The 25,752-nt window shown below is 41.9% G+C and overlaps 1 protein-coding gene across 1 annotated transcript in view; it reads right to left on the bottom strand.

The window, feature by feature from the left end:
- The window catches only part of LOC130830184 (inactive tyrosine-protein kinase transmembrane receptor ROR1-like), a 279,780-nt gene that overhangs the window by 52,209 nt on the left and 201,819 nt on the right, over positions 1-25,752 (bottom strand). The window lies entirely within an intron of this gene.

The raw sequence follows: 25,752 nt of genomic DNA on the forward strand, positions 1-25,752 counted from the left end.
CGAGACAAATGAAAGCTAAGTATTTGAATGTGGAGAGTCATTTGTGGTAACCCAAATTCAAAGATAATTTTCAAAACCACCATAAATGAAAGCAAACACGCAAGTCAAGAGTCTAAAGCAGGGGTCCCCAGTGCGCAGCCTGTTAGGAACCGGGTCGCACAGCAGGAGGTGAGTGGAGGGCAACCCAGCGGAGCTTCACCTGCTGCTCGCCATCGCTTGACCCATTCCCCCACCCCCGCGCCCGCCCCCGGAAAAATTGTCTTCCACCAAACCAGTCCCTGGTGCCGAAAAGGTTGGGGACTGCTGGTCTAAAGGACATGATACACTATTAAAATTTTAAAACTTTTCAATGATATACTGTAATATACAAACAATACTTTTTTTTTTTTTGAAAATTTAACCCATGATACCATCCTACTAGCACATTCTAATAGGACTGCACTAATCAATCGTTAGGCCATGTCTACACACACACACACACACACACACACACACACTCACTGTATTACAAACCTTTAGTGCTAGGCAGGATCTCAGAGACCCCAGAGCCTAGGTCATTAGATCCATGGCCCCCATGCTGTCACTTCCCCTTCCGTCAGACATCATTAATCAATTATGGCCCTTCTGCCTCTTAAACCTGGGATCTGCCTTACAGCCTTTTCAGCACAGCACTCCAGGCAGCCACTGAAAATGGATCTGTGCTGGAATGCAAGTTAAACTTTACTAAGTGGAAGAACTGGGATTCAAATGCAGGTCTGTCTGACTCCACTACCCACACACCTCCCGGCAGCCCACGCTGCCCAGTCCTCGAGTCTGTGAAACCTGAGTAGTGTTTCACCTTACCTCTCTCTGGCTTCACCTTTTCACCCGGATAAGCACCCATTTCCTTATTTACTGATGGGGACTGTCTGCCACATGGCCCTAGAAGCCACATGCCATCATAAGTGAGCTGTGCCAAGGGCAGGATGTTTACCCACTGAGATCTTGCAGAGGCCACTTCTCACTAGTCTACTGGGTCTCCAGTCAACCTGCCACGCACAGCAGAGACAAAAGGGTTGTTTGGTTTGTGCAGACCTCCTTGGCTTGTCTCTTCCCCTGTGCAAGCGGTAAAGAAAGCAGGTGGGAAAGAAAACAGACAAACCACGCGTACCCTTCCTACCCCCAATAGCCCCAGTCACCTCCTACGTCCTGAGCCAACAAGAGCATAGCTTCCTTTAAGGGGAAGTGAAGTCAGATGGGCAGTACGGCAGGGGTCTTACAGCACACAGAAGTCCAAAACATGAGGCCAGAAAGGAACATCTGCCCAAGTAAGAAGAATGCTTCATACAAAATCACAGTGGAAGACAGTGCTTCTGTTATCAACCCCTTGTCCTAGGAATGGGTATTTCCCGCAGGTGATTTCACCAGGAAGTGCTAATTGTCTCCACTGTGGAGCCCTCCATGTGTGGCTCCAACCGCAACTCCACGCTGACCCCCATCCTGCTGCCACCCACTTTGGCTCTTTAAATAAAGGCCCCTTGTTTGCGGTATTTTGGACTACTGTGGTTCCCCTTATAAAAAGGCTCATCAGGCACTCCCATACTCAGACTTCGGGGATCTTGGGAATAGAAGCATGGCAGCCATGGCAGCAATTCAGGCAAAGGGTGGGGAAGTGGTGGGATTAAGACAGATCTTGACAGCATTACATTCAATATTTTCATAGCTTCATCTTACTGCTGCTCACAAATTGCCAGAAACATAGGTTTCATTTTACAGGATTAATTTTATAGAAAGTCAGCTATATGTCACTTGGTTTTTCTAGTCTGAATTTGAATTGCTGATTGAATATAATCTGAGGCTGATGACAAATGAATAGATTCTTGGCACTGCTAACAGTGAAATTGTTCCTCACGTGTCCCTGGACACTAATTACCACTGGGTCCTTGGGCTCCAGCGAAGATAATTTCAACTCACAAGCTCATTAAGTGATTGTGATGATTCTGAGGAATTTTGTTCTCAGCCTCCAGATCTATTCCTTGAGATAACCATATGTTCAGTTTTTCACATAAAATGATAAAAACAGATAAAATAGATAAAATGTTTTTAAATATGAATAATATCCCTGAAAAATATTACCTTCCAAGGCCACATTTTTAAAAAGAAAGGCGGATTATTTAATGTGAAAAGTTTAATGTTAGTAATTGCCCCTCACAAAAATGATGTTTCATAAGCTTCCCCCTCACCTCCCAAAAGGAAGGCTGAATTTCATGCAAGAAAAAACTAGCACATCTCAATTTGAGCACCCCCGATTCCAGGGTCAGCACCAGCTTTAGAGGGACATGACCACCAGTCTTAACCCTATAGGATCACCATTGACGGATTCAGCTCCTCTCTTATTCTCTTCAGCAGGGCTAAAGGATGAGATATTTAACACCAGACTAGCAGCGTCCCTTTGTGTAAAATTATTGTGGTAATAGCAAATTTGTATGTGCCAATTAGGAGACAGTAGAATATTTAATGGAAATACACACCTACATTAAAATACTAATTTCTTCCATTTACTAATTTTGTGATCAGGACCAAGTTACTTAACATCTTTTGACCACTATTTTGTCATCTGTAAAATGGGAACAATAAAAGCCATCTCACAGGAATGTGGTAAGGTCCAAATCAGACTATGGACCAAAAGGGTCCTGCACCCAAGAAGGTGCCCAGCATAGAGTGGATACTTAAGATCTTTCATGCCTCCCCCTCTGTCTAGCAAAGCAGATGGGCATACTCTACATGGACATACTCCAGCTAGTGGGTATGTCAGTGTCTAGGTTTGAAATAATGCATTTGCCGTGCCTTTAGAAAGACTTTATTTTGCATGCCTTACTAATGCAAGCCAATCTTTTCATTTTGTGAGGTTTTCCTGAATTGGTCACTAATTCTCTTAGAACATCAGTGTTTTTATGTGATTTTATCCAATTTAGGCAAATCCCAGCATGTTTGAGAAAACTCCAGCCCTTATCTTTCCTGACCTCTGCAGGAGGGCAAGCCATTCTTCTCCCGAGTTGATCAATAGGAGCTATTATCTTTGCAGTTTCACTGATGAGTGACTTTTTGGCACTGATTCTGCAAACCATAAGGTTTTGGTATTTAAGCCTGAACAGTGGGAGTGTTATTTGGAGGGAAGGAAAAAAAAAATAAGCCTTGAATCCTCCTCATTGATAAAAGCCTGTGCTCTCCACAAGGATTACTGGTTCATCTCAGCAGTTGGCAGGCAGCGACCCCATGTTCACAGGATGCAGAAGCCCTTGCAAGAAGCCCCGGGCCACGCCACATCCTGTATCCTGATTCAGTGACAAGTTGAGGTTACACAGGCATGAAACAGCATTCTCCTGAGACTGGTGGCCAGCCCGGTGGTCACAAAGGCCAAGTGTGAGGAAACAAGTGGCTACCCCAGTGCCTCTCATGACCAGCGACACTGAGTCCTATAATGTTATATCTGGGTGGGCCTTAGAGGCCCAGGACTTATTTATCAAACTACGTTTTTTGGTTTTTTTGTGGGATTTTTGCCGCTTGTAAGTCGCACTTTAGTAACTACTCTGGGGCTTCTCACCCCCAGGAGTTAACAAATTTATAAGTTTTTTAAAGGGGTGCATGTTTTAATGTGGCGATCCTTCTCTCCTCAGATATAAAATAGAAGTCTCATGTGATGTTATTTTCAGTATTCTAATTTCTTACAAGTTTAAGTAGCTCATGACTCAAGACTAAGGATTTCTGGAGGAATTCTTATAGGGGACCTTGGAGGATTTGGGGGTATAGAGGACAAGACGCCCAGGCTATAGCTCCACCTTCAACAGGAACAGCTCTACATTTCTCCGTGTTATATATTCAGGTGTTGTGGGAAAGGCACTGATGGTTTAAACAAAAAATTTTTAATCCTCTTATATGGTACGATCTCCTCATCTGATAGATGAAGAGAGTGAGGCCACAGCAGTCAAGTGTCTTGGCCAAAATCACAGTTCTAAGACAGAACCAGGCCTTAGACGTGGCTTAGAAATAAAGGCACGCTTCAATTAAATAATTTCTTTAAAAAAGAAACAAATGCATGCTGCCTCCTCATTACCCCCCATCTTCCTCTGTCTGTGCCTGTAGGAGGTGATACGTTTTCTTAGAAGGTGGGTTCAGAAAGATGCACAGGGAATTTCCAAACAGCCAGCGTCGGTCACACAAAAGGGGCACGCTTTCTTCTGTGGTAAAATAAGGTTTCTCCTCGTGATCATTTGGGGGAAGCGGGTGGGAAGGAGGCAAGGGTGCGATGGCTTCAAGTTCTCTGCGATGCAGTGTTAGTTTAGACACAAGGTTCTCAGCCTTGGTTCCTTCCTCTCCCTAGCACCTCAGTGGAGAAGCCCATGCCAGGTACATCACCTTCACCAAAGGCACGTGCCTGGGAAAGTCACAGTCTGCTCCCTTAGAAGGGCAGGCAGGTCATGTTTCCCAACAGCGCCAGGGGCTTAGCGAGCCCGGGCATTGCTCCAGCCCTGGGTTCACAGCCACCCCACATCTAGGGTCCTGAATGAGGGGCCCCTTCTCTCTGGGGACTCAGTTTCTTTACTGAGGAGAGGGAAAGTAGAGCCTCCCTCAGCCCTCGTGGGACAGTCAGGAGTGGAGAATGACTATGCTCAGCATCTACGACGACTTACTCCTCAGCGACCTCACATCTGGATGTCTGACATAATCTTCAAAATAGGTTACGAGAACCATCACAAAGAAAGAAGACAGCACCACTCTGCAACCTTAAACTGTTCAAATACCCAACCACACCACCTACACCTCACTAGGAAATCACATTTTTTATAAAACCTAAAATGACTTCGTAAATAGCACAATTACTGTTCGTGTGACAAAGCCACTCATTTGTTGAAGAGACATTAAAATTATACCAAAATTTGTGGTATTATTCGTATTTTTATACAGAGGAAATTGCAAACAAAACAAAACAAAACTGTTGTCCAGGTTTTCTCAATGTCTGAGAGGATGAACCTCAGAGATCTTCTCAACAATTCCATAAGGTAGGTACCGTTATTAACTCCATTCTAAGACTGGAGAGCTTGAGGCAGAGATATTAAAGAACTTGCCTACTCAGCTCGTTGGGGTGGGGGTGGGAATTATGGTCAAACCCAGGGAGTCTGACAGCAGAGCCAGTGTCTCCAATTGTGCCAAAATGGGGGTGGGAGGAAGGAAATGCCAAAAGACGTACCCACTTGCTCTTCAGCTTAAGCCCCCTTCAGCCCCAGAGGATCCCAGTGAACCCCAAGGTTAGCAACACATAATCTGAGAACCAGTACCAGAGGCTACACGCCCCCCCAATTAATGCCTGGTTCCCTAATTCTAAAACCCCCCAAAAGATGATGGGGAACATAAAGGGAGGAGAGGAAATACTTCTTGCATCACCCTCAAATGTCTTTTTTCCTTTGGAAATACTATTTCCTTCTTTAAATCTGTTGAATTAATATTATGGATCATATGCAGTTCTTATATTTGAAGGAATTATGTTACACAAAGCCCCATAAGGACACATATCTTCTGTAAAATGAGTAAAAATACTCCTGAAAACTGTCTTACTTAAAAACTACCATAATTGGGCTCTTTTCCACGGAACTCTGGAGATTCGCTGACTCATTTATCCTTTCATTCATTCAATACACATGTATATTAGCACTTTCTATGTATAAGAACTGGGATGAAAAAGCTTGACCTGGTCCCTAACATTTTTCAAGAACTTACAGTCTAGTGGGAGAGGAGTACAGGAACACAACTATAAACAGTGTCCCAGGGCAACAACAGAAACAGACAGAAATATTCTCCCCTTCCCACAAGTCATTTCTCCCATCCTGCCCCAACCAGGCTGCAAAGACCAAGAGTACTGAATAAAATACCACAAGAAAAAAATATAATGCATAGCTGAGATCAAAAGAAAAGGACATTCTCAGGTGTCAAAAAGGAAGAGGACAGTAAGTAGAAGCTGATGCAGAAGATACCTATAAATACAGGTCCTCCAGGCTGGGGGCTACAGGAGCAATGCTCATTGGAAAACCAATATGTGGCCAGAGGGAGATCTCGGTTCTTGCCTAAAGCCATTACGAGAGCTTGGGAGAGCTCCTCCGTCTGTGGGAAGGGGCTGGAAATACTTCTCCCAATGGCCAGAGAAGCTGCTTGGACCCTTGAGTCCACCCAGGACATGGTTAGGGTTGGGGGAAACTTCCCCACAAGACATCAAAAGAGTGTGTAAAGACCAGAGAGGTTGCATGTACCCTTCACCCAGTTTCTCTTCAATGAAGCTTATGTAATCATGGTATCAAAACCTAGAATTCAACATTGTTATCATGTATGTGTACAGTTCTCTGTTGTTTCATTACAGGTGTAGATTTGTGTAACCATCCCTGCAATCAAGATGAAGAACTATGTCATCACCGCAAAGATGTCCCTCATGCTACCCCTTTAGAGTCACACCCATCCCTCTCCTCCTAACCATTCCTAACCCCTAGCAACCACTAATCTGTTCTCCATCTCTGTAATTTTGTTGTTTCAAGAATGTGATATAAATGGACTCATACAATGCCCTTAAGATCCACCCAATTTGTTGCGTGTATCAACTGGCTTGTTCTTTTTCTTCTGAGTAGTATTCCATAGTATAGATGTACGACCACACTGACACTGTTCACTTCGGACATTTAGTTGTTTCCATTTTCTGAGTATTAAAAATAAAACTGTTTTAAACACACGCATAGCCTTTTGTGTGAAATTCTTTATTTCAGTAAAAGGAAAGTTGGATCTAGAAGGAATATGTTGTGTGCAAGAAGCAATATAAGCTAACAAGTTAGAAAATATGTTAAATAAGCCGTGACTCTAAACATAAATCTATGATAAGAGGTACAATAGAGGTAAACAGAGGGTTCCAAGGCAGCACTGAGGAAGAGTACAACCTCCAGTTTGAAGAGGGGAACCCCAAAAGATCAGAGGGTGGGAAAGACTGCTGCAGTCTGAGAAGAGGCCTGTGTATTAGAAATACTACGGTACACTAAGGAACGTGCACAGAAATCAATGATGGTCACACAGGAGCAGATTTTTCCAAGAGGGAACAAATAGTAATTTCGAAATCCAGGGGCTTCTAGTTTTTTTTTTTTTTTCCCCTTTAAAGACAAAAAGGAAACACTTCAGCTAATTACTAGGGAGGAAGGATCTTCTCAGGGCCAGTGTAAAGTCCTAAGAGAAATTTCCAAACGACTCAAACCTTGATCTTCCCCAAGGAGAAGTTCAAATGAACGGACCCAAAGTTAGTACTCCATCATTCACCCATGGTGCCCCTAGACTCCATGGATGCTTAGTGCAACAAAAGAACTAGTTTATTTCTGGCTTCAGAATAAGTTGTCAAAGACAGAGTGGAAAAAAGGAGAAAGCATGCTGAAAAATGCTTAGCTCAGAAATTGGTTCTTATCTCCCTATAGAGGTTTTATTTCATTTCCTTTCCGGTGCTGCAGATACCTCAGATTTCCAATGACATCAACAAACTTCACCCTTTTCTTCTGGTTTCCACTCGACTGCTCTTCCTTATATGCTTTTCTCTCAAAAGTGCTTCCTGGCAATTTTTCTGTCTTACTCATCCTGCTGTGTCATTTGTCTTTGTCTTCTGGGGTTTGCCACTTAATTTCCCCCTTTGTATGGCCCCCCCACACTTTCATTTCATATTCTATAATCCATTTTGTAATAAAAGTCTACTACTCTGTAATCGCCCCTATTCAAAGTCACCTGCCTCTCAAAAGAAACATGAGATCCAAGAAAGATGCTTTCCTACCTGCAATTCCATGACAGCTGTTTATTCTTGCATCTTGAAAAACAAATGAAGTCTTGGTTAAGTCCTATACACAACGGGAAGGAAATTAAGTTGTGCTGGGTGTTCCCTAAAGCCATAGTGTATTAGCATACAGTTTGGAAAATTCGATGGCCCAAAAGGATTTCTTTAAAAACTCCTTACTTTCACCTGTATTCTAATGTGATTCTATTCACTTGTTTGTTTATTAATTCATCCATCCATCCATTCATTCATTCAACAAATATTTATTAAGTACTTGTTCTGCTCCAGACTAACTAAGTACTAGCTAGGTGCTGGGACATACTGGTGAACAAAAGACCATACCTTACTTCATGGAACTCACTGTGTGGTAGGGACACAGAGAAGTAAATAAAGAATTAGAGTATGATAAATGCTGTGTGTGGAGTGGAGACTCGGTGGTGGGGAGGTAAAGGGACTTAGCATAGTCTTGGAAGACCCTGTCCTGACCAAAGATTTTGGTGATGAAATTGATGTGGTTTATGGACAGCCAGATGCTTAGATAGACACAAGAAGCCTGAGTAATCTATTTTTTTTTCTTTGAATAGAACAGAATTTATTTCTGCAAAAAGTGAACAAAGACTGAGACCTCTACCGTGGGTATGTCTTTGCTCGCCATAATCTCTTAACTGCCCTTGTCTGCAGACCGTGGCTAATAAAACGAGTCTTCTATTAGAAACAGGAATGTCTCTTCCAGCTTTAGTGATTTAGCCCCAGCCCTGTACACGTCCTAAATAGATTCTTCAACCAGGACTGGGTCTTTTGTGCCTCTATCTCCTTAGCAACATAAATATCTGCTGGAATGGAGGGTTAGTGTACCCTAAGAGTTTCTAAGTTTTCAGTTCCTTTTACCTTTCTAATTTACACTTGGCTCCAGAAAGAGAGAAAATAATTGTCCATTCAACATGATACTTTGCAAGAACTAAATGACTTCTGCTCTAGCCAGACCAATGAAAAAACTGAATACATAAAACAGAATATTTGATGCACAGATTTCGTCTCCTTGAACTAGTGTAGTGCTGACATCAATAAAATCTTTCCCATGTTTGAACCTCAAACAGGATACCTCTTTTTCCAACCTCGAGCTATGTTTAAATCACAGCAAAACAACATGCAGTTCAATAGGAAAATATAATAAGTTTGCTAACTCAGTGATATTCAGTTTTCTATTGAAAAGACAGAAAGACTGAGTTATTCTAACTTTCCACTTTACAGTTTGCACTCAATGTTATGGTCTACATAGTCTTCGATGATTGGTAAGTTTTCTTCCTTTCACTCTAATTGCATAGCAAACTTCTTGAGGGAAAGGATCATGTCTTGTGCTTCCTTCGTGTCCTACCTGGTTCCTACACGATCCTGGAACATGCTAGATGAGAAGCAGCATAGCAGAGGCATGAAAGGGTCGTACTGACTTTAAAATCAGACATGTTCAAATCCTGGGTCTGTCATATACTAGCTTATGAGCTCAGACAAATTACTTCATACTTATAAACCTCAGTTCCTCATTCATAAAATGGGCATAATAGTAGTGAGCCTGCAGGACTGTCATGAGGATTAACTAGAAAAATATGCGAAGATGAGTTCAGTGCCCAGCAAGGAGCAGCTGTAACTAATTGGTAAAGACTTTTTTACTTACCGTAGATACAAGTTGAGGGGTATTTAATGCAGTGATTCCCAAACCCAGCTGGGGGGCATGTTAGACAAATACAGATTCTTGAGCCCCTATCCCTAAACTACCAAATCTCCTGAGGTGGGTCTTATATAACCAGTCTAGCACTGGTTCTCTACAACCCACCAGTTTAGGGAAACTCATATAATGATATGCCTGCCAAAAAACCCAAACAGCACAAAAAGGTTTAAATGAACTGAGAAGTTTAATGTAATTTAAGAATCTCGGGGAGAGGAAGTTGGCAGACTAAAACTTAACTCTTGTTTTTGTCATAAAATCCCAAAGTTGTCAGCAATCTCAATATTGAGACAGCCCAATGAATCTTAACCAAGGACAAAAATGAACTTGAATGTCTTTCAAAGCAAAGTATTTATGTTTAACTAGAAGGTCCTCTTAATTGGTTGACCACTAATTTAATCAATTAGATTCTTAGGAGGAAAATTATTATCCTGTAAAGAGCAGGCCAGTTTTGTCTCCACCAGTATCTCCATTACATGGGATCTCAAAGGCTGGTAATTTTATGTTTGTGGAGCTCTCCACCAAATGGGCAAATTGGGCACACTCTCAAAATGTGCAGTCCTCGTACTCTAGGCATACAAGGAGGGAGAAACAAAACCCTTTTCAGCTTTGAGTCTCAGCCACTTAAAGCATTTACAAAGAGAAGGCCACTTTGGATGCAGTTGAAAAAGCTATTAAGATTCCAAGCACCTCACAGTAATACAAGTACCTTGTATTTAGGTAGCACTTTTCCTTTCAAGAAAGCCTGTACACAGAACAGACATTAGCTCATGACTCCACATGTGAAGGATCAAGGCCCGAGATAATCATACGCTGGTTGTAACTGAAGAAACCCAGATTCGGCCAGAGAACTTGCCTAAGTTCCCTGGCATGTCATCAAGTGCCAGGAGAACGCAAGCACCATCTTCCCTCACCCAAACATGGCTCCACACAGGCTCTCTGTTACACTGCAGGTGAAATCTCTTCTCCAGTATTAAGGTTTGTTTTTTTTCTAATCCCCTCTAGCACACTGTTAATTCAATCATTTAAAAGTTCCAAAGAGTGGGGCATAAACGTTTTTTTAAACTATTTTCAGAAAAAATCTATTGAAAGTATAATTTGTATTTTCTGCCTGTCCCTGGAAACCAAGTGTTTAAGATAATGGGATTAAGGGACGCCTGGATTAGTGGAAATTATCTTAATCAGAGAGGTAAATTTAGGAGGATTACTATTATCCTGCAAGATAGTAAGATGGTTTTGCTCCAGCCATATTAGTTTGGGCGTGTAGGATCTAGATGGCTGGCAATTTTCAAATACTTAATTTGCCTCAAATTGCTCCAGTTTAAAATGCTTTGCCCATCTGGACTGGGTTTCCTGTACCATGTCATTATTGATAGCCTGGGGAGATCAATAATTAAAATTAAATAGAGGGAAACATTAAGCAGAGAAGAAGCTGGGGCCAGAATCCCTTCCCAGAGCCTCTTAGTTTAATCTCTCCCTCTTCTGAGATTCCACAGTGTTTTATCACTTCCTCTCTTAAGACACTTTACACTTTACAATTGTAAGGTGACCTACAATTGCTTCAGTGACCTTTGCTAAAATTGCACACTTCTTGAGGCTGGAGACGAGGTCTGACTTATCTCTACACTATGCACAGCAGCAGCCATTGAATTGTACCCATAGTAGGCACTCAACAAATGTTTTCTGAATGGATAGCTGATATAATAGCTGCACTCTCCATATGTTATCACCTTTATTTATGTAAGGTAGTGGGATAGATTGCAAAATGGTCACAATTCATTCCTCCCCGTACCCACAACTTTTTGCAGCTTTTCCTATGAAGAGATGTAGTCTACTTCCCCAACTGGAATCTGCGCTTGCCTTTGTGACTTGCTTTGGCTAACAGGATGTGCTGAGACCAGCTTGGCCCAGTCCAGACCAAAGAACCACCCAGCCAACACAATGACTCACGAGATAAATCAATGCTTATTGTTTCTGGTCACCAAATTTTGGGGTGGTCTCTTCTGTGCATTACTTATGAGTAACAGATACCCATTTACAGATAAGAACACTAAGGCTCAAGGAGGTTAGGAACTAACCTAAAGCCATAGAATGAAAAAGCCAGGATTTGAAGTTTGTCTTTCTGATTCCAAAGCCCACAGTCTTTCCACTAAATAAACTGACCAAATTTGAAATATTCTTGTGCATTCAGAAATAAGTTTGAGAAACTAAAGGCAAGAGACAAATGGGAGAGAAGCTTCCTTTCCTTGCTGTGAAGCAGGATGGAGAACCGCCCACCTGAGAGAGCCACCCTCATCTGACAGGGTCGCGTGTGGGCAGCTCATTTGATCAGATTAAAGAGATGCAAAAAGTACAAAATCCTTTTACACAGTGATCTGGAAGGAATGATATTCGTTCGCACATCCATCAACACAGACTCAACTTACAGCAATTGCTATTCAGAGTTGGTGATTTGGTCATTCCCTCGTGCAATACACTTTTTCTTCATCTTCTTATCAGAAAGAAAAGTAATTTTGCACGTAGTTAATTTTGTGTCTGTTCTCTTCCACCATCAATCTGCCATGCCTGTTTTGGTTTTCAGATCTGGTGGAAACAGTTTAAGTTGATTCCCAGGTTTTTGATATCTGCATCTGCAATGCAGTTCTACCTGCAGCCTTTAAGCAGCCTGAGTGTTTGTGGCTGCAGGAATGGGAACTTTTCACAGCAGTGCAAGAGCATGCTTTAGATTTGCCAAAGAGCCCCTCTTAGGTGAAAAGGGAGGACTCTTCCTCCTGCCAGAGCTGTCAAACAGCAGCATTTCAGCAGGCCTTTCTAGTCACCAGCAGTGAACAGGAACGACCAGTTGCTACTGTGCACATGATGGATGGGGTGGCCTGTTCACTCATGTGTGTCACCTACCACGATGGGCTACTTGATCTCTGGCTGATAAGAGAATGTTCTTAATAGCTGCTTTGCTCAGAAGAGGTGTATATACCTCCCCCATATGGAATGTGGGCATCCATTTTCAGTCAGGGATGACCAAGGTGTTTGGGGAATTTGTTGCGGCTGGTAGAACCGCTCGGGAGAAGGAAGCAAGCTGATGGGTCCTGTTTCGCTGCCTCTCCCTTGAGGTCACAATTGAGGTCCCAAGGCTGTGACATTAGCCACCAGAAGGCCTCCTTTTTCTGCAGGCCTTCCCCATAAGCCCTTCCTGCTGCCCTTGTTTTTCCTGACCTGCTGCCTCAAGGTCCCCACCAAGCAAGTATATCCTCAGCATACAGGATTATTTTATTTAGCAATCTTGGAATAAAAAAGGCTTTTCAAAGTTTGACACAAAATCTAAAAGCCATAAAAGGAAAGATGATGCATTTGATTGCATTAAAAAATTCTACAAGGAAAAAAAGCAGAAACTGGGAAGAAAAACTTACTGCAACTCAAAAGGCAAAGGCTAGCTGCCGTAATATAGTAAGCAAAACCTCCTACAAACAAGCAAGGGAAAAAAACAAGAATGCAACAGACAAGTGGGCAAGAGGAAAGAACAGACAGTGTATAAATAAGGAAACCTGTGGTTCTTAAATACATGAAACCGTACTAAACTCACTGATAATATAAAAAATGTAAATTAAAATGTTAATGTGATGTCTTTTTCCCCCAATCAGATTAGGCATTTAAAAAGAGCTTGATATCTATATTGAGAGAGATATGAGGAAACAGGAGTGCTTATATTGATAGGGAGGAGCATAAATTGGTACAACTTGGCAACATTTATGAAAATTTTAAATGCAAATACCCTGTCAATTTCACTTTTAGGAATTTATATTACAGATGTCAAACGTATTAAATGATACACAAGATTTTCAATGCAGTATTGTTTATAACAGAAAATGATCGGAAATAGCCTACTTGTCCAGCTACAGGGTTACTGGTTAAATAAATTATCCAAAATTTACAATGCACCTGTTAAAAAGAAATTAGAAGCTCTATATGGACTGATTTGGAAAAAATAACCAAAATATATCCTTAAGTTATATTAAAAAAAGCAAAGTACTGATCATATATATAGAAAAATATCATTTGTATAAAAAGAAAAAAATGCTTGTGCTTTTACATTCGTGGACATATATACTATTATATATAACATGTATATGCATACATATACCATATGTTCTTCTATGTATAAATATGCATGCTTATATATATGTATTATATAGTAACTATAAAAGGGATACACAAAAAATTGGGGAGTGTCTACATCTGAGGAGGGGACCTGGGGGGCTGCAGGTCAGGAGTGAGAAGACTTACTTTTTACTATATATCCTCTGTGCTTAAAAATTTTTATACCATGTGCAAAATGGGGGAATTTAAAAAAAAAAAAGATTCCTCCTTCAGATGGGGGTTTCCTTTGAGGTGTGTCCAGAATGTTATGGGACCCCAGAAGAGGAGCACCTGATCAGAGTGTGTAGGAGAGTAACAGAAAAGATCATCAAAGGTTGTCAAGGGATGTTGACTCTGAAGGCTTCAAGGACAAGCAGACACTAGCTGGGTAGACAAAAGGCTCTTCCATCCCTGGGAGCTGAGCACATTTGGAGAACCACAAATAGTTCATTATACACTGCTGCATGTTCATTTTTGCTTTCTTTTGAGTACTCATCTTTATATCCTCTGGTGCCAGGCACTTATTAGGGACCTAACATTTGCTGAATCTCACCGACTGGTACATGATGAGGACATGGGTCAAGAGAGGCAGGACCTGCCCTCACGGCTCACACAGGAATAAGGGGCAGCCGTGCCAGCAACGAGCAGGAGGAAGGGCAGAACGGGAGGAGGACTGCAGCACATACAACACCAACTAGCAGAACAACCCTACCAGAACAATCCATACATCAATGATAGTTTGCAAAGCACAGCCATGGATATTTGCATATAAACATTTATTGAAGTATTACTATTCCCTTTTCAGCTGTGACAAAACCAAGGATGAGAGAGTGAAGTGCCAAAATTTACTGCTAAAATAGGGCCAATTAAGACATGAACTCATGGTTCTGTCTCCTACTCTACAGTGGCCTCTGTTTAAACCATCACTAATTAAATCTTTTTACTAGGATGTGTGTATATATTCCATCTCCTTAAACACAAATATCCTGAGCTGTAGTCTATATGACATAATTAACCTATTATACAGAGGTTTGTTCCATTCTCTGGCATTTAATGTACTAGCCAGTACTTGCTTTATAAACTCTGTTTGACATCTACAAGGGCTGTGTTTTTTTAAAAGTTCACAAAACAAAATCATTATAACAAAAGTAATTCTCCCCCAAAGTTACAATGTTAAAACACACGGTCAGAGAATTTGGGTCACAGTGGGCACACGTCATCTCTTTAAATTCTCCTTTCCTATTGTCATACCATGTTCTCCACACTGTAATGGGAACTGTGAGAGGTACAGTTAGTCAAGCAAGAAAGGTGATTCAGAGGAGAGACGGGTCATCGCATGTCAGGACAACCACACTGGTGATGGTAGACTGGCTTCCCTACTATGCTTAGAGGCTAACAGCTACCAATAGGGTGTTTCTTCTTTGTGCAAAGATACTTCTAGGCCTTCCTTTCTTCACCTTAAAGAAACTCAAAAGCATTAACTCTTGATGTCTGCAAACTTCCTCAGGTAGCTGATCTCAATGGATATAGCAACTAAATCACAAAGTAACAAAAGTAAAACCTGCTGCACCAGATACATCAGCCACAGCCCCATTTAGACGTGGGAGACAAGGGTGACCAAAACCGGGAAGAAGAGCTGCCTCTCCTGCTGCTCACTGGTGACTGGCTGATCTCCTCCACTGCCAGGTGTAGGACGCCTGTGCTGGGATGCTCATCACAAGGCACGGATGGCGTCACTCCACATGCATGTACAGCAGACAGGCGGACTAAGAAGTGACCACATGGATCTGACTTTGTGGAATAAGACCTTACTTAGCTGCACGTCAGCAATCTGGCAATCCCAAACATTTGAGAAATGGCTATAACTATCGATAAATATTTTTCAACGTTCCGAGTGGTTAAGGTAGACGTTTTAAAACCCATGCCATAAAGCTCATGTAGGTCAACTGTAAGTGAATCTACTAGTTCTATACTAAAGCCAGGGTTTTTAGTTTACAGCTAGTTTTAACATGCCTTTCAACGAGAATAGTGCCTTATGTTGGGAGTATTAGGGGTATTCTATTAAAACGCCAAGAAAGTGAGTTGTTCTCCTTTCCTCTTTACTATTTTGGTTTTTATACAAAGGAAGAGACTCTGGCTTTTACCTTTTTTTTAAGTATAAACATATGACATGTGCTTGGGAGGATGATACATGAGGAATTAGGTTTTCAAATACATAGCTGAGTTGCTGAGAGAATGCCATTCAACTATTTTATCCTCTATAAAAATACAACGTCCCTTCTCTTGAAAAAGAGGTTTAGAATTTTGTCTTTAAGTGTAAAAAGGTTCACAAAAAACCTGAAGAGTCTTCTTATATGGCAAAGATCTCATAGTGAAAAGATATTTAGATGATTAGGCATGTAAATCAGAAATACGCGGGATACATTCAACTACTTGGGAACTTTCAAAAACAGCACCAGTATTTCCAAGGGACTCCATTCGTCCTTCTAAGGGCAAATTTGGAAACCTGCAATTTAGCTTGGAATTGGAGATTCAGTGCTTTACAGGACAATGCGGGGTGGGGTCTTCAGACTTTCATGCCTGAAGACCCAAGTTCAAAGTGCTTCTTGGAGTTTCAGCTAAAATATCCTCCCACCCCAGACTTCTCTTTCTGGGCAAGTCTTTGAGTGTTCAGTTTAATAACAGAAAAGCCTGTACTTCAGTCAATGCCCTCAATGGATCCTGTGACTATGTCAGAAGACGCAGCTCCATATCTGAGTACAACTAAATTTTATTTCAAAAGTACAGCCTTAGTACCTTCTGGGTGCTGGTGGGACCATGAAGAAGGTATATGGAAGCAGGGACTACCTCCTCCCTCTTAAGGAGCTGACAGCTAGGAGAGAAAAAACAAATGGAGAGTATGTGAAATGATGCAAAACTGATCCTAAACTGAATAAAAGCAAGTGCTACAGACTCAGGCATTCTGAGCAATGAAGAAAAAAAAAACACTGGGAAGGAATGAGGGGTGGCTTAGTCTATTGGACTGATTCACCAGTATCCACAGACCCATTCTTCCATATGGACATCACCATTAGGGAATAAACTCAAAAGAATGGGGGTGATGAAATTTCTAATCACTCTATTCTACCAGATAAACTGTGGTCCAGAATTGGTTGAGACACATGATGAGAGATCTAGAAGCCACATCACTTAAGAAACAGCAGAAGAAATCCAGAATGCTTGGCCAAAGCAGAAGACTAGCGAATGGTTGATGGCTGTTTTCAAACATCATAGAAGTGATACAGAGAAGGAAGATATGATTTATTCTGTGAGGCTGTAAAGAGCAGAATCAGGGCCAATGGATTAAAGGCAACTGTTACTACAAGTTACAGAAGTTACACCAGGGGCTTCCCTAGTGGCGCAGTGGTTAAGAATCAGCCTGTTAATGCAGGGAACGCGGGTGTGATCCCTGGTCCAGTAAGATCCCACATGCCACGGAGCAACTAAGCCTGGGTGCCACAACTACTGAGACTGCGCTCTAGAGCCCTCGAGAAACAACTACTGAGCCTGTGTGCCACAACTACTGAATCCCTAGAGCCCATGCTCCGCAACAAGAGAAGCCACCACAATGAGAAGCCCATGCACCGGAAAGAAGAGTAGCCCCTGCTTACCACAACTAGAGAAAGCCTGTATGTAGCGATGAAGACCCAACACAGTCAATAAATAAGTAAATAAGTACATAATAAATTTATTTTAAAAAGAAGTTACATCAAAGCAGGTTTTAATTGAAAATAAATAAAATAATTTAACAGAGTGGCCCCAAAATAGAATGAACTAATCAATTGCCACCAAAAACCCAAAAGTCAATCATTGATAGTCTACTATTTTCAGACACTGAAATATGTTTTAAGTTAATTGTCTCATTCCTCCTCGTAATTTTATAAGGCTATTATTATCATCAACATCTCCTTTACTATTCATATTTTACAAAAAATATAAACTGAATAAAAAAACAAATAAGAGAGATTAAATAATTTGTCCAAACTCACACAACCAGTATGTGACTGAGCCAGGTTTCAAAGTCAGAGTCCAAGCTACCACAATTATATTCTTTAATAAGGAGTTAAAAGAAAAAACCAGAAAATAACAAGTTTTGGTGAGAATGTAGAGACATTGAAACCCTTGTACATTGTTAGTGGGAATGTAAAATGGTCCAGTTGCTGTCAAAAATGGTATGGCGGTTCCTCAGAAAATTAAACATAGAATTACTATATGATCCAGAAATTCTATATCTGGGTATATATCCGAAAGAATTGAAAGTGGGAATTAAACACATATTTGTACACACGTGTTCGTAACAGCATTATTCACAATAGCCAAAAGTTGGATACAACCCAAGTGCCCATTCAGATGAACGATAAGTAAAATGTGGTTTATACATACAGTGGAATATTATTAAACCTTAAAAAGGAAGGAAATTCTGACACATGCTACAACATGGGTGAACTCTGAAGTCATTATGCTAAGTAAAACAAGCCAGTCACAAAAGGACAAATACTATATGGTTCCAATTATATGAAGTACCTAGAGTACTCAAATCCATGGAGACAGAAAGTAGAAAGGTGGCTGCCAGAGGCTGAGGGGAGGAAGGAATGGAGCATTCTTGTTTAATGGGTACAGAGTTTCAGTTTGGAAAGATGAAAAAGTTCTGCAGATGGAGGGTGGTGATGGCCACCAAGCAAGTGAATTTAAAGCCACTGAACTGCATACACAAGGATGGTTAAAACAGCTAATTTTATTTTATGCATATTTAACCACAATATTTTTTAAAACGAGTGAGATGTTCGTGGCTGGAAGTGTTCAAGTGTAGACAAGATGTCCATATGTCAGAGTTGCTGAGGAAGGGATTATTATTCCAGGAAGGGGCTGGGTTAAATGAACTCTGAGATTCCTTCCAACTCTAAAATTCTCTGACAAGATAAGCACTTCATCCATTACAGAAGTAAAAAAAAAAAAAACAAACAAGAAAAACCTGTTTTATTTTTCCCCCTAAATACAGACTACCTTTTATCCTGGAGCTTCCCAGGCTGGACCCTGAGACAGCTGGGTCCTGGAGTTGATTTACAATCAGATTCTCTGATTTTTGTAAAGCATATTACCAGCAAACCATTTCCAGCTCCATTTTAATGAGGACCAATTTGTTATTGTTTTGGAAACCTCCGACTTCCATTGTTGTAGAAAAGATAGGAGAAAAGAAAACCTAGGTCTTGCAGTTCAAGAATTAATGAAGGCCCTGAAACAATTATGCTTTACATATACAGAGGTCTCTTTAATGTAAATAGACTGTATTTCACAGCAAATCTTCTTAGAACAAGGGATCCATTTCAGCATGACCGAGCGGGCAATGTAGCTGGGCTATAGTCTGCGCTCCATTTTCGATTTTACTTCCGTTGACGTTGAGTAATGTACAAACAGCCTGGCTTAAAGCATCTGGGAAACACTAGGTCACAGTGTGAAATATATGCTAATATAGCACAATTTATAGAAAAATAGAGGAATGTAAATAGCTAACTGAAGCCAGAGGCAGTGGTTCCAGCCAAGTGGGGACTGAGGAACATTGATAATGCAAGAGAATGTTGTTCTCGTTAAAACCTCCAGGAATACTACCCTCAGGTTTTCTTCCCGTTTAAATGCCATGATAAATTAAAACTGAATTTCTGCTGCTCTCTGAAAGCAGGCGTATGTCTCTGCATTGCTGAATCAGGGTATGACAGGTTAAATCACCTACATTAAAAGTCAGTATGATACAAAGATTAACATTCCCAGTCCCCACGATTGAGGAGCTAACAGAATAGTGGGGAAAAGCTGAAAGTATGTTAAATTGGCAGCTGGCCTCACAAGGTGAAATAAGCATGGTTAAAAACAGCTGCTGTTTATTTCATGTTTATGAGTCAGGCATGAGAATTTCACACTCATTTCATTTAGTCCTCATGATTTAGGTTAAAAACCAGTATAACATTTATTTATATAATAAATTCTGCTGAAATCCTTTCACAGCAAAATCATGGCTGACTCCTCTATTAGCCCATCTGCAGAGTCGGGCAGGCTCTCACATCTCCGACAGGTTCTGATTGGGTCTGTGTAATAGCATTCAAGGGGCAAAAAGAGCAAAGGCAGGAACAACAGAAAAGCCATTGATGGATTCTAGGTAACTGAGGCAGAAACCCCAGAATTTAAGGCTTAAAGGTGAAGTTCAAAATTATATATAATTTACTGGATGGTATGGGTTTGGTACTCCTCTGCCACTGTCTGTTTTGCATGCTGTAATCTACACCCCGTATGGCCGTACTTTTCTAAGAAACCCCTGGTTAGAACCTTCACTGGGCATCTACTGCACATGAGATAGTCTAAAGCCCTCGGCAGAGGATGCAAAGTCCTTTATAATCTAGTCTCCCATTATTCCAGCCATGCTGAGTTATAGCTCCCCATTCCACACTTCACCATTTCATGTCCTGATTCTCCTTACTGGGAAGCCCATTTCCATCCCTCTGCCCTCCCCCAATTCATTCTTTGATATTCAAATTAGAATAGGGATCACATCTATTTTATTGACTCCTGTAATCTCAGTGCAAGGAATAGAATTGGTGCTAAGTAAATGTTTATTGAACGTAAGAATGAGGGAGATAAAGAAGAGACAAGTAAAGGAGGGAGGCAGAGAGGGAGCAGATTGTCTCGTTTTTCATCCTTCCAAGCAAACCTCATTCCCTCCTCTGAGCTATATAGAACCTAGCCCTTTACACTGGTCTCCAAGTTTATCTATTGCCATGCCTCTTCCCCATCTAGACTCTCAGCATCCCAAAGGCAAGGTCTGTGTGTTTCTAGATAGCCAATACCTAACTCAGTGCCTGGCAGTAAACAAGAAATGATTGAATGAATCTTTTTAAAGTTTTTATAAATCCCACTTAAAGGAACTACTTTAGCAAGTAGTAACTTGGAGGTCTCAGTCAACATTTGGACTGGGTCCCTGTGATTCAAGTTTGGCAGACCGGGTATACAAACATCTGATAAAATACGGTCCAAGTGAGGACTCTTTCTGTTTTTGTGAGCCAACCTAGATTTACGCACTGAAGCTCTTCCTCCTTAGAGAGCGCTAAAGGTCTTCACCCAGAAGCTGTTTATACACACTTTTCATAAGCTTAGTTATCAGATTTCCCAGTCCAGAGCTGACTAGACAAAACAAATGGAAAGCGAGAAAGGAGATGGAGGCAGATAAACTAGAAAGTACTCTGAGGAGAAAGAGAGGGGACCCAAGGACTCAAAAAGCCTAACAGCTTGGGTCAGTCTAAACTTCAGCATACCCTGGGTCTGCACGGCATGACAGCACCGACCAGGAACTCACAACGATGACTGTGCATTACTGTGAAAAGGCCAGCGCTCTTCATGAAGGCAGAGGTGTATGCGCAATCCATTAAGGAAGATTTCCACCAAACAGCAACACTTTGGGCATTCAACGGGGAGTGCTTCGATTAGCTGGAAAACTCACCTAGGTGGAACAGCTAATGAGCTGACAATGCCTGCTATAAAATGTGCTCCTACAGAAACCAAAGAGACTTCACACTGTGTATCTGTTCACTTCCAGCTACCCAACACATGGAAAAGGACCAGAGTAACATCAGCATGAAAATACACATTCAGTTAGGATCCCAAATGCAATTCCAGGAGAAGCTGGATTCCCAAGTAATCCCAAACCAACGGCACGGCCTTAAATGGCCCTTTGCACAGAAACTCTTTCAGGAGCTTATGTCTGATACAAAGAAAGTCAACAGGAAGTCAACAGGAGCAGCTAGCTTGAACACCCTAATGACATTTACAGGACTAGTATCAAATGCAGAATTAGCCAGGGACAATTCTCTGCACAAAGCAATCACTATGCACTGAATTTAATGCTATGTCACGTGGCACCCTTTCAAGGATGGACAGATAGCAATCTTTAAATGTGATGGGCAGTGGTCTGGCTTCAGGGAGAGAGAGGGGAGCAAATACTTTGATGGGCGGGGGAGGGGGCGGCAGTATACAGGTCCCACAACTCTTTTACTGACCGCTTCCCTTCCTCCCCTTCCCCTCTCCCCCTTGGAGACTTCCCTGAGTTTGAGGTTCAATCCGGGGACCTCCTGAAAGAAGACGTCTCCTCCTGTTCAACCACCCTCATTCATTCCACCTTACTCAGAGCCCATCTTGCCTAGGCATTAAGCTAGGCAATTCCATATAAATGATCTTATTTCTGTGACCAATTTGAAAATGACATGCTTCAACTTGATCTTCATGAACCATAGGGCACATGAGAGAGAGAGAGAGTATATTAATACACAGACTGAGGTCTGTTTAGAAAGGCTTTCGTGCACCTTGCTAAAAGAAAGAGCAGGAACTATTATTTAGTAATCACCTACTGTGAGCCACACAGGGTGGGGTAGTTTGGCATCCCTTTGTTTCTTATTTGATCTTTACAACAACCTGGCAAGAAAGCATTACATAGTAAATGAGGAACCTGTGGCTCTGAGAAATTAATCTCAACTCAAAATCATGTAGCTAGTTGATGATTCTAGCTAGAGCCAGGATTCAGACGTGGGTCTGCTGGACCTTGAAGGAAGGCCTAACTTACTCCACTCTACCATGTTTATTAAAGAATCAAGACATTTGCCCTTCAGACAATGAGGAGCTAAAGGAAGTTTTAAAGCTGTGGTCTGATGTGATACTATCCTAAATCAACCTAGTTGGAAATCCCAAGGGACTACAAGGTACCAGCCCCATATGCCTGCCTTACTGAATATTTCTAAAGCCTTACAATCTGGTTCAAAGCAGTTTCAAGAACAGTCCTAACTGGGGAATGCAAGCATAGCTCCAGAACCCTGAAAAGGTGTGGAAAGCCCAACTTCAGATTTCTTAGCCATCACTTCTAGAGGGGTCTTCCTTCCCCTCACTGCCTATTTCTCAGCAGTGTGGGCACAGAGGTTAGCACGCTGGACAGTATTTTTCCCAATCTCAGTATTAACTAATATCAACAATATCAAGCAGAGGACTTGTTACCAGCTACCAGGCTTTGGTAGTCTGGGGAAGTAGTAAAGAATAAAGAAATTTTAGAGAGCAACTCAGACTATCACACAGTATCCCCTGGACCTCAGTTTCCATATCTGTAAAATGGGAGAGGGTGATAAAATTTCTTTCTGAAGGTTGTTATAACAATCAAAGAGATAATGTGTATAAAGTATAGAGCATAATACCTGGCACATTGGAGGCTCTTAATCATTACTGCTGAATTTAGTATCTTTAATGTTCTCTTCTTGTGCTATTCATAAATATTTTGTGAGCTTAATAAACCACCATAATAGCATGCGGTAACACTTATTCAGTGCTTACCATGTGCCAGGCACTGTTTCAATTACTTATTTAATCATCACAACAGTGTTAAAATGTAGGTACTACTATTATGCCCATTTTGCCAGTAGGAACACTAAGGCACAGATTAATTTGCCAGGTTATATATCAAGTTCATCAGGGAGCCTGGTTGGTGTAATTACTTTTGCTATTATTTTGTATAATTATCATAGCTCCCTTTAGTCCCAAAGGAATTCTCATTTACCTCCTTGTAAGCAGCTCCTAGGAACACTCTAATTTATCAAAAGCATGTATTTTAAACTCCCAGAATCCAAAAGGACATTCAATTCTCTGACACTTAATGCAGTCTCTTCAGTTTAACTTCCTGGCTATTTAAAGATGTCTTGAGCTTGCTCCAAGTTTACTGAGTCTACCCAGAAAACAAAACCTTCTTAATGGCTTTGGTTCTGTGGACTTCGTAAACATTCTTAGAATGATAAAAGGATCACATGTGGTGTTATCTTATTGAATAATGGTCTGGTGTGTCTTCTCCTAAATGAAATGTTGGAGCAATGTTTTTGTAGGCCAGTGATACATTAGAATAATACCATATATTTATACAGTGCTTTGCAATTTTCAAAGTGCTTTCCCAATTACTGTCTCATTTGATCCTCACCGCAGGCTCGCAAAGCAAGCAGGGCAACTGTTATTACCAGCCCCATTTTATAGGCAATGTGGTCAAGCAGAAAGTATCCTGGGCTTTGAAGGAAAACAGAATAGGGTTCTGTTCCCTGCTCCTCAATATCCTAGCTGTGTGACCTTGAACTAGTGTCCTAACCTTCCCAAGCTTCAGTGTCTTCATCTGCCAATTGGGCAGAATAATTGACAAGGTTATACAGACGATCAATCAAATGAGGTGGTCAATGGAAAGCAAGTAGAACAGTGCCTGTCACCAATTATTTTATCATCATTATTATTAATTATTTAATTATTTATTTTTAGTATTATTTGTTACTAGACAAAAAAAAAAAAAAAAATCATTAAAAATAGAAAACCAAAAAGGAGGCAGCGAGAACAAAGGCCTTAAAACGAATTGGGCAAAGTAGGCTTTTATCCCCTTTCAGGCACTGGTTGCCAAGAAAGGGAGTGTGTGACTTCAGTCGGGTGAGCCATGAAGAGGACCAGAGGAAGGGAAATGAACGTGGACTTGCTTTGACAGCCCAGGAGCCCCCACTTCTGTGCCACGGACCTTTGCCCTCTCGGGGCAAACCTGAAGCCCTGGGCCAGGCCCACCCTGCCCTGCCTTCCACCTCTCTTCCCACTGGCCTGGACCAGGCTGAGTTGCCCAGCCCACCCAGCAGATCCCAGGACCCCGGGCTCTCAAGACACCATGAGGGAGCTGTGCATCAGCCCAGTCTGGTAGGATCGACATCCTGATCGTGTCACTGGATTAACTCCCTTCTTATTGGAGTGGTCCTTTCAGAAGATAACAAAGGAACACTCTCTAGGCGGGGTGAGGAAAGAACCACCCCAAGAAACAAACCCTGCCTTGAAGACAAGCATCAATCCTCGCCCCTGGGAGGTCTCACTCAGCCCCACATGGGAAGATTTAACCTTCTCTGGGTTTCTGCCCCACCCCACCCCGTCCTGTCCCAGGACAGACTAGACTACCGGGGTTGGGGCCGAACCACTGTGAGGAAGGAGCAGAGGCAGGGGAGACTGTGGGACCTGAATCCTCCTCTGGCTCTATTCCGGGCTCAGCAGGCTGCGTACCCTGTTTGCCTTCGGTCTCCCCAACAGGAAGAAAAGATTACCACGAGAATGAAGTGAGACCATGGAGGCCAGCCCTGAGCACCATGCCTCCTATAGAGTAGATGAAAAAATAAATGATGGTGGTCGGTTTTATAATTACTGTCACTGCTGTTATTGTTACTAATTACACAGAAGTGATTCAGGTCTCTCTGATCTGGCAACACGAGTGATCCAGACAAGTGTGTATTTTTTCTTCTAATAACTCCCAGAAACCAAATCCTCGTCTGTCCTCCTCTCACAACCTGCTAATGTGTTTGCTACAGCCTCCTGGGGCCATTCCCGTGATGGCCCTTTCCTGAAAACCCAGCCCAGAAAGCTCTCCAGTGGAGAGAATTTTGTTTGTGGGCAGACAGCACTCTGGCCCCTGTGACAAGCATCCTATGAGGGGAAGGGAAAGTGATCCTTGGCCCCCTAACACAGAGCCCCGGAGTGGCTAAGACCATCCCCACCTCCTTCCCTCCCAGAGCCAGGCGGCTGAGGCCATCCATGCCTTCCGGCTAATCCCAAACCTCATTTTCTAAGCTTAACATAAACCAAGTGAGACGCCTGTTGACAGATGGAGAAGGGCAAGAGATTGAAAGTGACCTTGTAGATAACAGCTGAGGTCTGTGTCTGCCCAGCCCCAACCTGACAATTGCCTTGCCTCCAAAATGATGCCATTTACAGAAGCTTTGCTTAATGATAGGTATAAGGCCAATGCCGGCACTTTTCTAAAGTAAGTTCTCAAACTCTGAAAGTGGGACCTTAGTGTTTGGAGAAGTTCTTCGCTGGTCTCCAGGCAGGAGCCCAAAACAAGAATAGCAATGATATGAGTTCACACAGGTCTTAAATCACTGTATTGTGTGAATTAAATGCCTCACGGAGGTAGGATCATGGCAGTATAACTTAAGAGAAGGGTCTGCATCAAGGA

Source organism: Hippopotamus amphibius, chromosome 1 (assembly GCF_030028045.1).
Source record: "Hippopotamus amphibius kiboko isolate mHipAmp2 chromosome 1, mHipAmp2.hap2, whole genome shotgun sequence".
In the NCBI taxonomy this organism is placed as follows: domain Eukaryota; kingdom Metazoa; phylum Chordata; class Mammalia; order Artiodactyla; family Hippopotamidae; genus Hippopotamus; species Hippopotamus amphibius.